A 14,318-nucleotide genomic window follows, 5' to 3' on the forward strand; every position below is an offset into this window, starting at 1 on the left:
GTTTGGAACATCTAATTATTCTCAAATTAATATTTCACTAATCTTAGTTAAAAAATTAATATTACCAAATTTGAGAACAGAAAATTATTTAAAATATTGATGAAAAGCCACTTGTTTATTACTCAAGAAAGCATCAAAAATAGGGGATATTAGGGAAATATTTACAGATTTCTTTTAATTTGAATGGCAATCAACACCATGAGATATGAACTAAGATCTTAGGACAACTTTTGGTATTACCACATAGTATGATGCTTGCAGAAAGCTAAAGAAATCCAGCAACTATTACCTGTTCAATGAGCTTGGTGAATGTAAGCATTTTTTGTCCCTAAGAGTAAATTGCTGAGGAGAATTAGATTTGTTAGATGAGTTAATTTTTACAAATATGAGTGGGTAAAATTTTCAGTTCTGTTAAAGGATTTTATATGAAAGTAAATTTTAAATTTATCTGGTTTTCAATGTTGCAGGGAATATGAGGGACTCCATATGTATCCCTTAGCCTTACAAGTAGGATTGATTTTTTTTTAAATATGTTTTTTTTTTTTTTTCCTAAAGACCAAGATTTATTGAAACAAGAGTTTGTGATTTATCCTATTTAAGATCACATCAGCCACAGATACTTTCACACAGAAACACACAATCACTGGGTTGGAAGAGACTTTCAAAATCATCAAGTCCAGCCCAGCCCCAACACCTCAAATAAACCACGGCATCAAGTGCCATATCCAGTCTTTGTTTAAAGACATCCTGGGATGGTGATTCCACCACCTCCCCAGGCAGACAATTCCAGTACTTTATCACTCTTTCTGTAAAAACTTTTTCCTAATATCCAACTTATATTTCCCTTGGCACAGCTTGAGACTTTGTCCTCTCGTTCTGTCAGTTGCTGCCTAGAGAAAGAGCCCAACCCCACCTGACCACAGCCACCTTTCAGGGTTTTGTGGAGAGTGCTAAAATCACCTCCGAGTCTCCTTTGCTCCAGGCTAAACTACCCCAGCTCCCTCAGTTGCTCCTCACAGAGTTTGTGTTCCCAGCCCCTCACCAGCCTCATTGCCTCCTCTGGACAAACTTCCTGAACTGAGGGGCCAGAGCTGGACACAGCACTCAAGGTGTGACCAGTGCTGAGTACAGGGGCAGAATGACCTCCCTGCTCCTGCTGGCCACACCATTCCTGATCCAGGCCAGGATGGAATTGGTGCTCTTGGCCACCTGGGCCCCACTGCTGGCTCATGTTCAGCTGCTGTCACCAGAACCCCCAGGTCCCTTTCTGCCTGGGCACTGTCCAGCCACACCATCCCCAGCCTATAACACTGCAGAAGGTTAATGTGGGCAAAATGCAGGACTTAGCACTTGGACTTATTAAACTTGGTCTTATTGGACTCTGTCCACCCATCCGACTCCTCCAAGTCTCTGAAGAGCCCTCTTCCTTTCCAACAGATCGAAACATGCTCCCAGCTTGGTGAGTCTGCAAATTTACTAATGAAAGACTCAATACCCTCATCCATGTCATCAATAAAGATATTGACCAGAACTGGCCCCAGCACAGACCGCTGAGGATTCCCATTGGTGACTGTCCCCAGCTGGATGCAGCACCATTCCCCACCACTCTCTGGGCCCAGCCATGCAGCCAGTTCCTGACCCAGCCAAGAGTGCTCCTGTCCAAGCCATGGGCTGCAGCTTTTCCAGGAGTGTGCTGTGGGAGGCAGTGTCAAAGGTCTTGCTGAAATCCAAATAGACAACATCCACAACCTTCCCCTCATCCACCAGGTGGGTCACTTTGTCATAGAAGGAGACCAGGTTGGTCAAACACAACCTACCCCTCCTAAACCCCTGCTGGCTGTGTCTGATGCCCTGCCATGCTGTAAGTGGTGGAGGATAGCACCCAATTTAAACTGCTCCATTACTTTACTGAGGTCAGGCTACCTGGCCTATAATTACCAGGATCCTCCTTCCCACCATTTTTGTGAATGGATGTCACACTGGCCATCTTCCAGTCATCTGGAACCTCACCAGTGGGTCAGGACTGTTGGTAAATGGTGGACAGCAGCTTTGCAAGCTCATCTGCCAGCTCCCTCATCACCCTGGGATGGATCCCATCTGGCCCATAGATTTATGACATCCAAGTAGCTCAGCAGTTCTCTGACTGCCTCCTCCTGGATAACAGGGGGACCATTCTGCTCCCTGACACCATCTACCAACCCAGGAGGACAGTTGTCCTGAGGACGAGCTGTCTTCCCACTGAAAACTGAGTCAAAGAAGGCATTAGGCACTTTTACCTTCTCCTCATCTGCCGTTACTGAGTTCCTTCTCACATACAGCAGAGAACAAAGGTTGGCCTTACCTTTTCTTTTGCCATTAATATATTTATAAAGACATTTTTTATTATCCTTACAAAGGTTGCCGAATTAAATTCAAACTGAGATTTAGCCTCTCTAATTTTTTTTCTACCTTCCCTAATAGCCCCCTTAAATACTTCCTGAGAGATCTGACCCTCCTTCCAAAGATGAAACATCCTCTTTTTCCTAAGTTCCTTCAAATCCTTGTTGCCCATCCAGGCTGGACATTTACCTCACTGATTCATTTTTGGCACACAGGGACAGTCTGTTCCTGTGCCCTCAAGATCTCTGTTTTGAAGCATGCCCACCTTTCCTGGAGTCCTTTGTTTTTAAGGGCTGCTTCCCAAGAAATTCTTTCTTAATAAGTCTCTTAAATAAGTCAAAGCCTGCCCTCCAGAAGTCTGATGTAAAAGTCTTATTGATGTTCCTCCTCATTTCACCAAATATCAAGAACTTCATAACTTCATGATCATAACATCATCACTGTGTCCCAAGTGGCCTCCAGCCACCACAAACATCAACTGCATATTATGAGTAAGATGACAAATGCCAAAGATTTTATGCACCCATGCTAACCTGAAGGGCTTGTATGTCTAGTAATGGTGATTTTTCTATACCATAGATGAAGAAGAAGGAGAGAACTTGATAAATAATTGAGTTTGTTCCAAAAAATTCTGTGGCACAAAGTAAGAAATATACATGAAAGAGGGTGAAGAGAATAGATTTGCCAGAGCTAAGGAGTGTAGGAGGAGATGAAAGTAGAGATGTAGCTTTGAAAAAAAGCTTTGAAAGAAAGAAGAAGCACGGATAAGGGAGATTTGAGGAGATACACTGAGAAAAGAGCCATAAAGAGCTGAGTTTCAAGTGCAGCTGAGCTGCAAGCATCGAGAGTGAGACTTTATTATGGAAAATAGGAAATTAAGTTTAATATTAGCAGTGAGGATGACGACAGAGAGCATGGCTGGGGATGTAGACAGTGGAGAGGCTTCAGGGTTTGGATATGAGGCTTCTGCAAGTGAAAATAATGGGGATATCAGCAAAAAAAGGCTGACATCATCAAACTAGTAATAAGGAAAAGAAATGTGATATTATTCACATTGAGTCATATTCTCTATGACTTAAACGGTCTTCCCCAAAGAGAGTTTACCTAGGTGTACTACTAAGAGGTTTTGAGGAACAATGATCTCAGAAAAATATAGACATTTTAGGTGTAACAGGATATGTAGAAGATGGGGAGACAAACTTCTGGGTATGGCAGAGAAAGCCACATTTAAGACTGAAAGAGGTAATTAGTGCGGGGGATCTTATCTGAGAGAAAGTCAAATTAAAAACTTCAGAATATTACCTGGGAAATGTCACTGTTTCTTATCAGTTCTGCCTTTCCTAAAGATTTATCAAATACGTTTATTGCACCAAGGAGTTGTTACTGTGCTAGTGGACTACAGATACACGAGCAGAAAGATTGGTGCTTAAATGAAATTGCCTCTTGGAAGAAATGCATGGCAGTCTGCATTTTTAATTTAGTTTTTAAATATTGATTAAATCTATCTGCGTCTTCCATTTAAGTGGAAGCAAGCTGAATCCTAATCTCACTTTTTCAGCGCTCTAGGAATTTGGGATAAAAATTGAAAAGCCTGAACTCTACTTTGAAGAATCAGCATGAATTTTGAGAAACTTCATATCTAGACACACAGGGCTGCATCTTTGGATTTTTTTTTTACAAAGTGTGTTTGTGGTAAATATGTTCAATTACTCTTTTAAACCATCACACTTCAGGGATCTAGTATAAAGTCCATAGTTTCTATTCCCCTCTGCATTTTGTAAATAGGAAACTAACTTTGATTTCTTGTGAAAAGAATGCATTGATTTCCTAAAAATAGCTAGAGAGTAAAGACACTTAAAAGATAGGTTGGCGTTTGTTACCTTTTGACATTCTTGAAGTGTCCTGTGCAGGACCTGACATTGGACTTGATGATCCTGATGGATCCTTTACAAATCTGTATATTCTGTTAATCTGTGATATTTGACAGATTAGTAAACTGGACTGTTTGTTTGATTGTTTAAATAGAGAATATACTTCTGGATAGTTTTTCATGACCAGTCCTTGAAAACCAAGATGCAGCTCTACCCGGTGATTCTTTAAATTTCTTTGAGAGGAATAGCCCTTGACCAAGGATGCTGTGGGGCAAAAGGGATTAGCAGTGCTTCTCTTCAGTCCTGGGAAGTAGAATCATTGTGGCAAAAAGATGTTAGTGGTCAAGGGTGTAAATGGATGTCACTGAGGTCAAATATACATGTGAGTTCAGAGAATGAAAAAATCAGACATAATATCTCTGAATAGGAAGTCCTTATGAAAGGCAAAAGACCAAAAAAAAGAGCAAATTTCAAACACAGAACTAGAGAAGATCAGTTAGAAAAGAAAGGGCAGCTACTGAACATACTTGGAAAGGATTTATGTTAAAAACAGTAAATTGATCTAAACAGGATATTGAATTTTGTCTTGGACAGAAAAGGGAAGTGTTTTTTCTTCCACTGTAAGATAGTACTAAAGTATGCTATTTTGGCATACTGTGCCAAATATGCATTTGGCATTGCTAGCCAAATACACTAGCACTAAAGTACGCTAATTTGGCATATTAAGATGAGTTGGGAGAATAAGGAAGATACTTTACTTTTTGAGATTTCTGAGGCTGAGATTTTTTTACACTAAGAATGTTGGTTTGATATTTGAAAGTGATTCTCTTGCTTGATAATGGAAAGAAGAAAAAGCGCAAAAAGATATCAGATAATATATTAATAGATAAATAAATAGCCTGGATTATAAGGAACCTATCTGAGGAATGAGTCTTTGTGACTATTCTCCCTATCATGACTTTTGAATTCTTTGTTCACCATGTTTTGCTAAGGTGAGCATAGAGAGAGGCAATGACATAAATGAGAATACCAAAGTCATAACAGATACACAAGTTTTGTGTTTCAGTGTTTTGGTTTTTCAGGCAATAGAAAATATCTCTTAATACCTCTGTTTCTAAAATAGCTTAAATATTGTTGGCTCAAATCAAATCTTAGAGAAACAGAAAGTGTAAATTGGTCATTACACCCTGATTATAAACTGATGGACAACAAAGTATATTCTTTGGTTTGATTACCATATGAAATTAAATCCTAGATGTGTGTTTTGGGATAAATGGCAGTGCAAAGCTTAATGGCAGAACAGGAAATTAATTGTGTTTTTTCTTTTGCTGTTTTTTCTTTATAAGTACTTAGGAAGACACCAAGTGTCATGTTATGGTTGCTTTGGAAGCAATTTCAAAAATATAACCAGATCTGAATGTGAAATAATATATAGTTCATACAAATCAAATCTTGTCTGTGAAACAATAAGTACCTCCTCTTTAATAATTCTATGTCTAACTTCTTCCTCTGCTGTCCTCAGCTTTGCCCTTGGCAAAATGCAGTGCAAATGCAGAGGGCACATGCAGAAATTAACTCATGAGGCATGCAATTTAAGATACACCAAAACCCATGAGAATAAATTGAGTGCTTTTTTGAACACAAGCATTACTAATATTTATATTTCATGAAACAGTGGTGGGATGAGTCTATGTTAGAGATTGCATACTCTGCTCCTCAGTTTAAAATACTTCCACAGACCTCAGCTGGTTTTTTTTTCGAGTGGAATGGGAGGAGCAATACAAGATAAATGGGCAAAATTATAGCAGTAAAGTATTTAGCAAATCCCTCAGGATACGGAAGGGACAATTTTTCAGGAAAAGACAAAGTTACAATAAATAGCACTTCCTCTTTTGAAACATATGTAGGTTCTTTTGATCACATAATATAGAAACCATTCCTTCTCCACCAAAATTCAGACATCTTGTTTCTTATTTTCTGCTTCTACAGTGACAGGATACTCTGCAAATAATAAAGAAATAGCAAAGCTCTTTGAAATGTGAGGTGTAAAACGAAACCTTTCTTTGCAAATATCAGTGAGTAATACTGTGCTACCAACAAAATTACCAGTCACTTCTGCTGAACATATGTAACCACAGAGATTTAATTTGAAAATAATAGATGGATAAAATAAAAAAAGTGGAGAAAGGGACACTGATGTGGGAGTACACTTGTTCAGAAATACATTTCTATGAAAGTACCGTATGTATATAAATAGATAGATAAAATAAGAAAAGAACAAAAGCAGACTAGAGTCTCAGTTTATAGAAATAAATTTACATGTATTTTTCAGTCTAAAGACTGTTGTCTTGCTGTGAGTTTGCATTCTCATCTGTAGTAGAATGATTCTGCCACCAAAGATGGGGAAATCAATGTGGACTCAGCTCTGATTTATGATTTGTTAAGCCTCTTACCAATCTTTGCAGCCTAAAGTATTTTTTAACTGTAAATACATGACATTCATAATAAAAAAACCCCTCAGCACTCAAGAATCAAAAATGTCCTTTCCATCATTTCTTCATTTATGATATTATAGTATTACTTTGGCAACCTATTGATAAGCATTGATTTCCTCTAAAAACCATGTAATGGATTCTAGCAGCTCTAAAAGTCTTCTGTGCTTGGACAGAAACCTTATTAAATCCACATATACTGTATGGTATCCATAAGCTCCATTTTCAATGTAATCCTTGCAACACATGCTAAGAGATATGTTACTGTTTTCCATATCAAGTGACATGTGAAGAGACAGTGAAAAGCAGTTAATTATAGCCTAGTTCTGAATTTCACTTACTAAAAACCTTACTCCCTGCAGCCTGACTGTAAACATTCAGCCCAGTATTTTTTCCCCTCTGGTACAGTCAGAGCTGTACAATTAAAATCCCCAGAATGGATAGTTTAACTCAGGTGAAATCTGAACAGAAAGAGTATTTGATGTTCATTACATTTCTCTAGTGCTTTTGACAAGAGTAAAACGGGAACATTTATTTATTTTAGCAAATGTTAATCAAAGCTCATATAAAATTGATTCTACATAAATGCCAGTATATTCAAAGAGGATAGGAGAATTATTGGTTTTATAAAAATGATGAGATATTTATCCAACCACATATTTAACAGGAATTGCTCAAGAAGTGTTTTAAAAATGTATTCTGAGTAAGCTTTATCCTTAAAAGAGATTCACTTATTTAAAGAAACTGAGGAGCAAATTTTTGCCAAGAGCCACAGCATTCATTTCTTCCCATATTTTCTTACTTCTGAACTCACCCAGAATGCAGCATTCTCTGTATGAAGTACTGGAGTCACCCCCTAACTCAGTGGAGTCCCTAGGATAATGCTGGGAGCACCGTGGTTTAAAGAAGCAGAAGTTCAACCACCTTAGTAAAGCTGCCACTCTTAGGTCACAGACAAAGCAGTTTTCTTGTAGGTATTAATAATTTTGTACATGTAGACAGCTGCTGGAAAAGCAAAAGCAGATCATTTCATCACAAAGGAACTTGAACGAAATGTGAAAACAGTCTTTGGGTTTTTGTGAAAAAGCATTGTTTTTTAGCTCAGATCTGTTTAGGAATGCTGCCATGATTCTCTGAGCATTACAAACTAGGCACCCAGGAGTGTAATTATGAATGTGAGTTTGCATCATACCTCCTTGTGAACAGAGGAAAAAATGTCAGATCCATATCAAATCTGTATTAGTGCCTTGTTTTCTTTGCCAAGCTAAAATAATTAAGATAGAAAGTATTTTGCACCTCATTAATTCCTAATCATTCTCTAGAGTTGCTGTTTTGCTTTGGGTTTGGGCTTTTAAAATTATTGTCATTTTATTGAGTTTTCATTTCATTATCATAGATGTCATATTTTGATAAGATAGATCTAAGTTAAGATCTAATCTAAATCCAATTGGCTTTCCTTCATTGCATTATTAAAAATATTGACATAAATAGCTGAAATGACTCTTAAATATTTTCAGCCTTGAAACAGTAGTATACATCCTATCCACTGTATGTGCCTGTGATGGTCCATCAAGAACATTGAATCAGTGCCTGCTTCCACAAAATCAAAACAAAACAAAAAAAGCTCCTCACAAAATAGCTCCCATTGTCTGAACTAATTCTTCTTATTATTAAGTTGAATAAATTATTTATGAAAAATGTTATAGCTGTGCTTATTGGAATAACTTTCATCTTTAAAGTTTGTCCCTGAAATCTACCTTGAGGATTCTCATACCTACTTGTGTGTAATCTTATAGTAGTTCCTTTATCTAAAGTATCAAAAGTAATTTTTGATATGCAGCAGACAGTGTCTTTCAACATATTTTAACAATAATTTATTTATTTAAGTGTGTTGTCTTTGATCCATTCTGAATTTATAAAGGGAATGCTTAATGGAACAAGAAACAAAATATTTTGAAAACCCAACTTGTTTGAAATTCTTTTAGAACAGGGAATGTGTTGCTCTTGGGTTTTCCTTGTCTCAGAAAGTCAGAGATTATTACTATAGTTTTTCCCATGTAAAAAGGACAGGGCAGAATTCCAAAATTCGAAAATTTCTGTGTCCCAAATTTCTAATCTGCATAAATTATTAATTTGGGAACCCACACATATATTGGAAAGATGAGTCTTAAGAGCTGATTGCCAACTGACTCAAACCTGTTTCAGAGTTTTCCTTAATTTGCCCAGGGTATTGGTATGGGATCATCACATCCCTGCATTCCCTCTCACCCCTTGGAGCCAGCTCAGGTGTGGGTTTTGTGTTACAGCCTGAGCAGCCTCCTCTACCAAGAGCAAAGAAACCAATGTGTAATCACTGCTGCATGAGGAAACCACACCATGTAAAAAACCAGAGATTAACAAAAACTGAGGTGAACAAATCTAAAAAAAAAAAAATAATAAGAAATCAGGCATTTTGCTCTTCTGTGTTTATCCTTGTTCTTTGTAAAATATTCAGGAAAAAAGTTTAAAAGCCGGATAAATGTATATGTTGCTCATATAATTGAGTTTGTTATAATTTTATATATTTTAGCAAAATGTAATACACTTTGCCTACCAAAGTCACACCCAGGTGAGCTGACTGTGACATTCCAACAGTGCCTTTGCTCACATGAAACTCTCCAGCCATGGTACACAGTGTATGACCATAGGTTTAATTCAATAAACATTGCCCTGTTTCCATGTGTATGTGATGTTTGAAGCACCTAGATATAAAACAACACCTAATTCTCCTTAAAAAAATTCCGTGGATGGAATGAAAACCTTGAAATATCTCATATCTTCCACATTTGGTAGGACATCTGTGGCAAATAACACAGAGGCAATTATAAAGTTGAAGAATTTTACCATTTTATCATAATAATATCAAGTATTTTATTAAGGAAAATGTAATAATTGTGAATTGCAAGCCCCCTCTCTACTATGTAATCTGAATTGTTATTGTCTATGCCCTTCTAGATCAATGCATATTCAAGTCTGGAAAATAAATTCAGAATAGAACTTGATGTTCATTCACCATCATTCTTTTTTACCAGATATTTTTGATGACAGCTTTGGTTGTCTTGGAATGCTTTCTTTATAGGAAAAAAAAAAAAAAAAAAAAAAAAAAAAGAAAGAAAGAAAGAAAGAAAGAAAGAAAGAAAGAAAAAATGTATTAGAAGAACTCTTGACCACAGAAATTTCTTTCAAAGTATATTTAAGTTGCTGTATTTCTCCTTGTTGATACATGTGGAAAAGAGGGAAGGGAAGGGAAGGGAAGGGAAGGGAAGGGAAGGGAAGGGAAGGGAAGGGAAGGGAAGGGAAGGGAAGGGAAGGGAAGGGAAGGGAAGGGAAGGGAAGGGAAGGGAAGGGAAGGGAAGGGAAGGGAAGGGAAGGGAAGGATGCTAATATGAAAATTTTTATTAATTAGAGTAATTGTTATAAAAAAGATTAACACTTCTGGATTTACTGTCATCCTTGGGGTCTCATAGACTATCTATTGAGTGTGAATCTTTGCCTGTATTCTGAAATCAGAATACAGTGGTTCTCTTGGGGACAAGAGAAGGAATATTCTGAATTTTTTGTTACGTTGTGTATTTCACCTGTCATTCCAACGGCAAATACCACCAGATCCCACAATGCAGCACTTTTTCCAACTGATTTAAAAAGCCCAGTGTCAGCTGACATCTGATAAAACCCAGCTATTATTCTCATTGAGAGAATTAATTGGGAGTGTATATTTTGATAAATTATGTTGAAGCAGTATAATGAGTAAGAATTTAACTTGGCTATGAAATGGAAGCCCTAAGCCCGTTTCCACAAACAGCCTTTTTTTTTTTCTTTTTTTTTATCTAAATGGCATAGATAGATTAATTATATGGGAATGAGAGAATCAAGGAAACAGAGGGAAGTAATAAAGAGGAGTGAGTAGGGTAAGGAAAAGTACATACATCAAGCAGAGACTAGGCTAAGAAATCAAGTGGTGCTTTCTTTTGCAGATGAGAGAAGTGCACTGGCTATGCACTTTTATAAAACAGATGAGACTGGCATTCGTTCCAATGTGTTCCTCCTCGAAGTAGTTACCTTAGACTTGGTTACTAAACACTGCTGGCTCACAGAAGAAAAACCCAAACTCCACACTACTCAGGACACCTGTCTTAAAGGACATATTGCTATCACAGAGATATAACTCAGAGACACAAAAGACACTAGGGAGGGAATCACATTTATCTTTGGGATTTTTAGCTCTAAAATTTCCTGTATACTTCAAACACTGTTAAACAGGGCTTCCTTGTGCCATTTAATAGATGCTTCCTTAGAAAAATAGTACAGATGTTCTCTCAGGTAAAAAGCTTTATATTTGGAGTGCATGATGAAATTTTTGGCTATTTAATTAAAAAGCAGTGGCTTGTAATGCCATGGTGTGAGTTATAAAACTATAATGCAGCTATGATCAGTAATCTTAAGAGTCCTTTGTGTGAAGCTAAGTAGGAAATGGTTATCAAGGATAATTAATGAATCTGTGAGACCTCAGCTTTACTTTCTTTTGCTTTTTCTTGGCATTTAGAGTTGCCTTTTGTAAGGGAGTAAATTCTAAAAGATGTAAATAAATTTTACGCTAACAACTAAAAATTTAAATGATTTCTTAAATTTTTCTCTTGACAGACTATTCAGATCTCAGTCACCCAATTTTGCAGTGCCTAGAATGACCTAGTGAATATAACACCAGTAGGCAGTGTATTTTAGCTTTGTTTGCAAACTGCCCACTGGAAGGCAGTGTTTGAAAACTGTGTAGAATTATGTACTCATGCACTTCTCATTTTGTACTCACCAATGTTTTCTGTTTCTTATTCTATACAGCAGAGCTTACTGTTTTCCAAACATGTGGTGCACTTCCAAATATGTGAGGTTTGCACTTCTCCCTGAATTATGTAGCTATGGTTCCAGTTTATTTTTCCTTGATTCTACAAAGTGATTTTTCTTCCCTTTGTAGAAGGAAAAGAAATACTCTTTACTGTTTTTTTCTGTTTGTTTGTTGGTTTGCAGTTTTTAAAAATGAACCTGTACTGTGCTTAGTCAATTGAATTATATTTCTCATCGTTTAAGTATAATTTGGAATGTTTTTTTTTCCTATCCCTTTTTGAAGGCTTTAGAAAATAATCTATGAAAACTTAAAGATTAAGATAACAAGTTTATGTTTTTCCAATAGAAGTAGTAGCTTTCTACACTCTAAACCAAATGGATTTTAAAATGGAATTATTATCACATCCCTATCTTCATGTTTGTGCATGTGTATGGGTATATTTGTGCCTGTGACTCCTGTCAAATAAGGTCAATTGATTAAATGCGCAAATTAATGGCAGTGGATATTAATACATCTTTGTAATTCATGTTGTTGAAGGCAGCAGATGGAATATTGTTCCCTTATGTATTGTTATCCACTCCATCAAAATAGAGTCAATGGTCAACACTCTCCTCCTCTTATTCCCAGCGGAAGAAATCAAAACCCTTCCTAGCAACAGAGCTCAGAGTGCAGACTGCCATGCAAGCTACCCACCAGCTTTGTGTAATCAAGCCCTTAGGTACAGGCTAATATTGATTAACTTACAATGGCCACTTGTCTTCTGAGAAAAGATGTGTTGTGACTTATAAAGCTCTGGAACCTGATCTGTTCAAATCTGCCTGTGGCAATCTCTATTTTTAAAGGAAATAAAGCCTATCTGCTCCAGTTTCCTAATTTCCAATGCTTTAACATAACATATTTTACAAAAATAATTGGAATTTACCATACATTTCTTTCAGTCCTTCTGTTTTATGGATGGAAATATCTCTTCAGCTTCTTGGCACTGTTCCAGAATGTCATCATATTTGATAGGTTAGGCTCAGTCTTCTTTAGGGCTGTGTAATATGGGAGACAGATTTAAGACAAGGAATATTTATTTGATAGTGTAGAGGGGTGGAAGAAATTGTTTTACACCATTAATAAATCTGCATGTTCATTGGTAGATAGTTGATAGTTCTAAGGAAACTGGTTCTTTGGAGAAATGTCCTGCTGTGGTAAACACAGGCACACAGAGGTCATGGCTTGTGGACAGGACAGAAAAGCAATCTTGTTCTCCTGATGAAAAAGCAGTGGCAAATGAGCAAATGGAAGTACTGAACCAGCATGCCTTGTCTGCCTGCCAGGAACAGCTATTTTGGTGCATTGCCAGGTGGACAAATGCTGAATTGCTCCTGGCCTGTGAAGGTGGAGGGAAGTAATCCAAGTGTAGGGTAGCAGAGCTGGCATGACTCAGAAATTAGAGAGGAGAAGCCTGGCTCATATCCAGATGTAGGAATGGCAATGTGGATCAGGGTGGTGAAGAAATGCAGTTTTTGAGTCCATACATGAACCTTTTCCCTTGGAACAAGTGGTGAAGCCACATCACATTATGAGCTCTGGAGAAGAAATAATGACAAAGGCTGGTTTTGAGAGATACAGTAAGTATAACTGTTCTTTATGATCATGTGGTTAAAGTCCCTGTAATACATCCTTAGAGTGAAGAGGTTTAATCCCTCTCTTCCTTTCCTGTAATGATATTAAAGTGTTTTAATTTTGGCTCTGCCTGCCCACACAACCTTTCTGATGTTTTACAGCTGTCTTTTGCTAGGAAACACTAAACCACTGTGCATTGCTGGGGCAGGCTGTGTGTAGATGATGCCAGGCTCTGCACACGTGGCAAACAATGCAATTCCCATGATGTGAACTCTTGCCAGCTCATATTTCTGTTGTGAATCTCAGCTACAGAACTACCTTAAAAATGCTCCAGAGATCTCCAGATGAATGCAAATCTAGAGTAATGAAATAATGATTTCCAAGACAAAGTGGTGAGAATGTGGGTTGTTTGACAGGGACAAGAGGAAATTATCTCAAGTTGCACCAAGGGAGACTTTTTCCAAGATTGGATCTTTGAAAAAAAAAAAAAAATCTTCACTAGAAGGGTTCCCAGAAATTGAAAACTGTTCCCCAGAGAGTGCTGAAGTCATCATCCCTGGAGATATTTAAAAGATGTCTTGTTGTGGCATTTAGGGACATGGTTTAATGGTGGATATGACAATGCTGGGTTAACAGTTGGACTTTATGATCTTAGAGGGTTTTTTTAACCTAAACATCCTCTGATTCTATGATATTTATCACCTAATAACACCTTGTAGCTTTCAAATCACATGCAAGAAATAACACCTGTAGGAGTTCCTTCATTTTACTAAGTGAAAACATTCATGTCTTGAGAGATCCAAATTAATTTTGTCCCTGCCCACGGCAGGGTGAGTTGGGACTAGATGATCTTTAAGCTCTATTCAAAACCTTTAATATTCCATAGTTCTGTGAATTCCCTTTCTCTGCTTGATGGACTTCTAGTCTGTATTTCAAGTTTCTGAATAGGGCTCAAACCACTGTAACTGCAGTAGTCCTTACAGGCTTCTCTCAGTCTCTGTTAATGTTTTTTGCTCTTCTGAATGAATATTCAGTAGTAGAGGGACTGAGTCTCTGTCATCTCCTGAGTTTTACAGTTAGTGCAGA

General features: G+C 37.3%; 1 long non-coding RNA gene across 1 annotated transcript in view; it reads right to left on the reverse strand.

Moving 5' to 3' along the window:
* Positions 1 to 14,318, reverse strand: part of LOC136358130 (uncharacterized) — a 311,359-nt gene that overhangs the window by 216,467 nt on the left and 80,574 nt on the right. The gene's annotated exons all lie outside the window — the stretch shown is intronic.

Source organism: Sylvia atricapilla, chromosome 2, assembly GCF_009819655.1.
Source record: "Sylvia atricapilla isolate bSylAtr1 chromosome 2, bSylAtr1.pri, whole genome shotgun sequence".
Taxonomy (NCBI): domain Eukaryota; kingdom Metazoa; phylum Chordata; class Aves; order Passeriformes; family Sylviidae; genus Sylvia; species Sylvia atricapilla.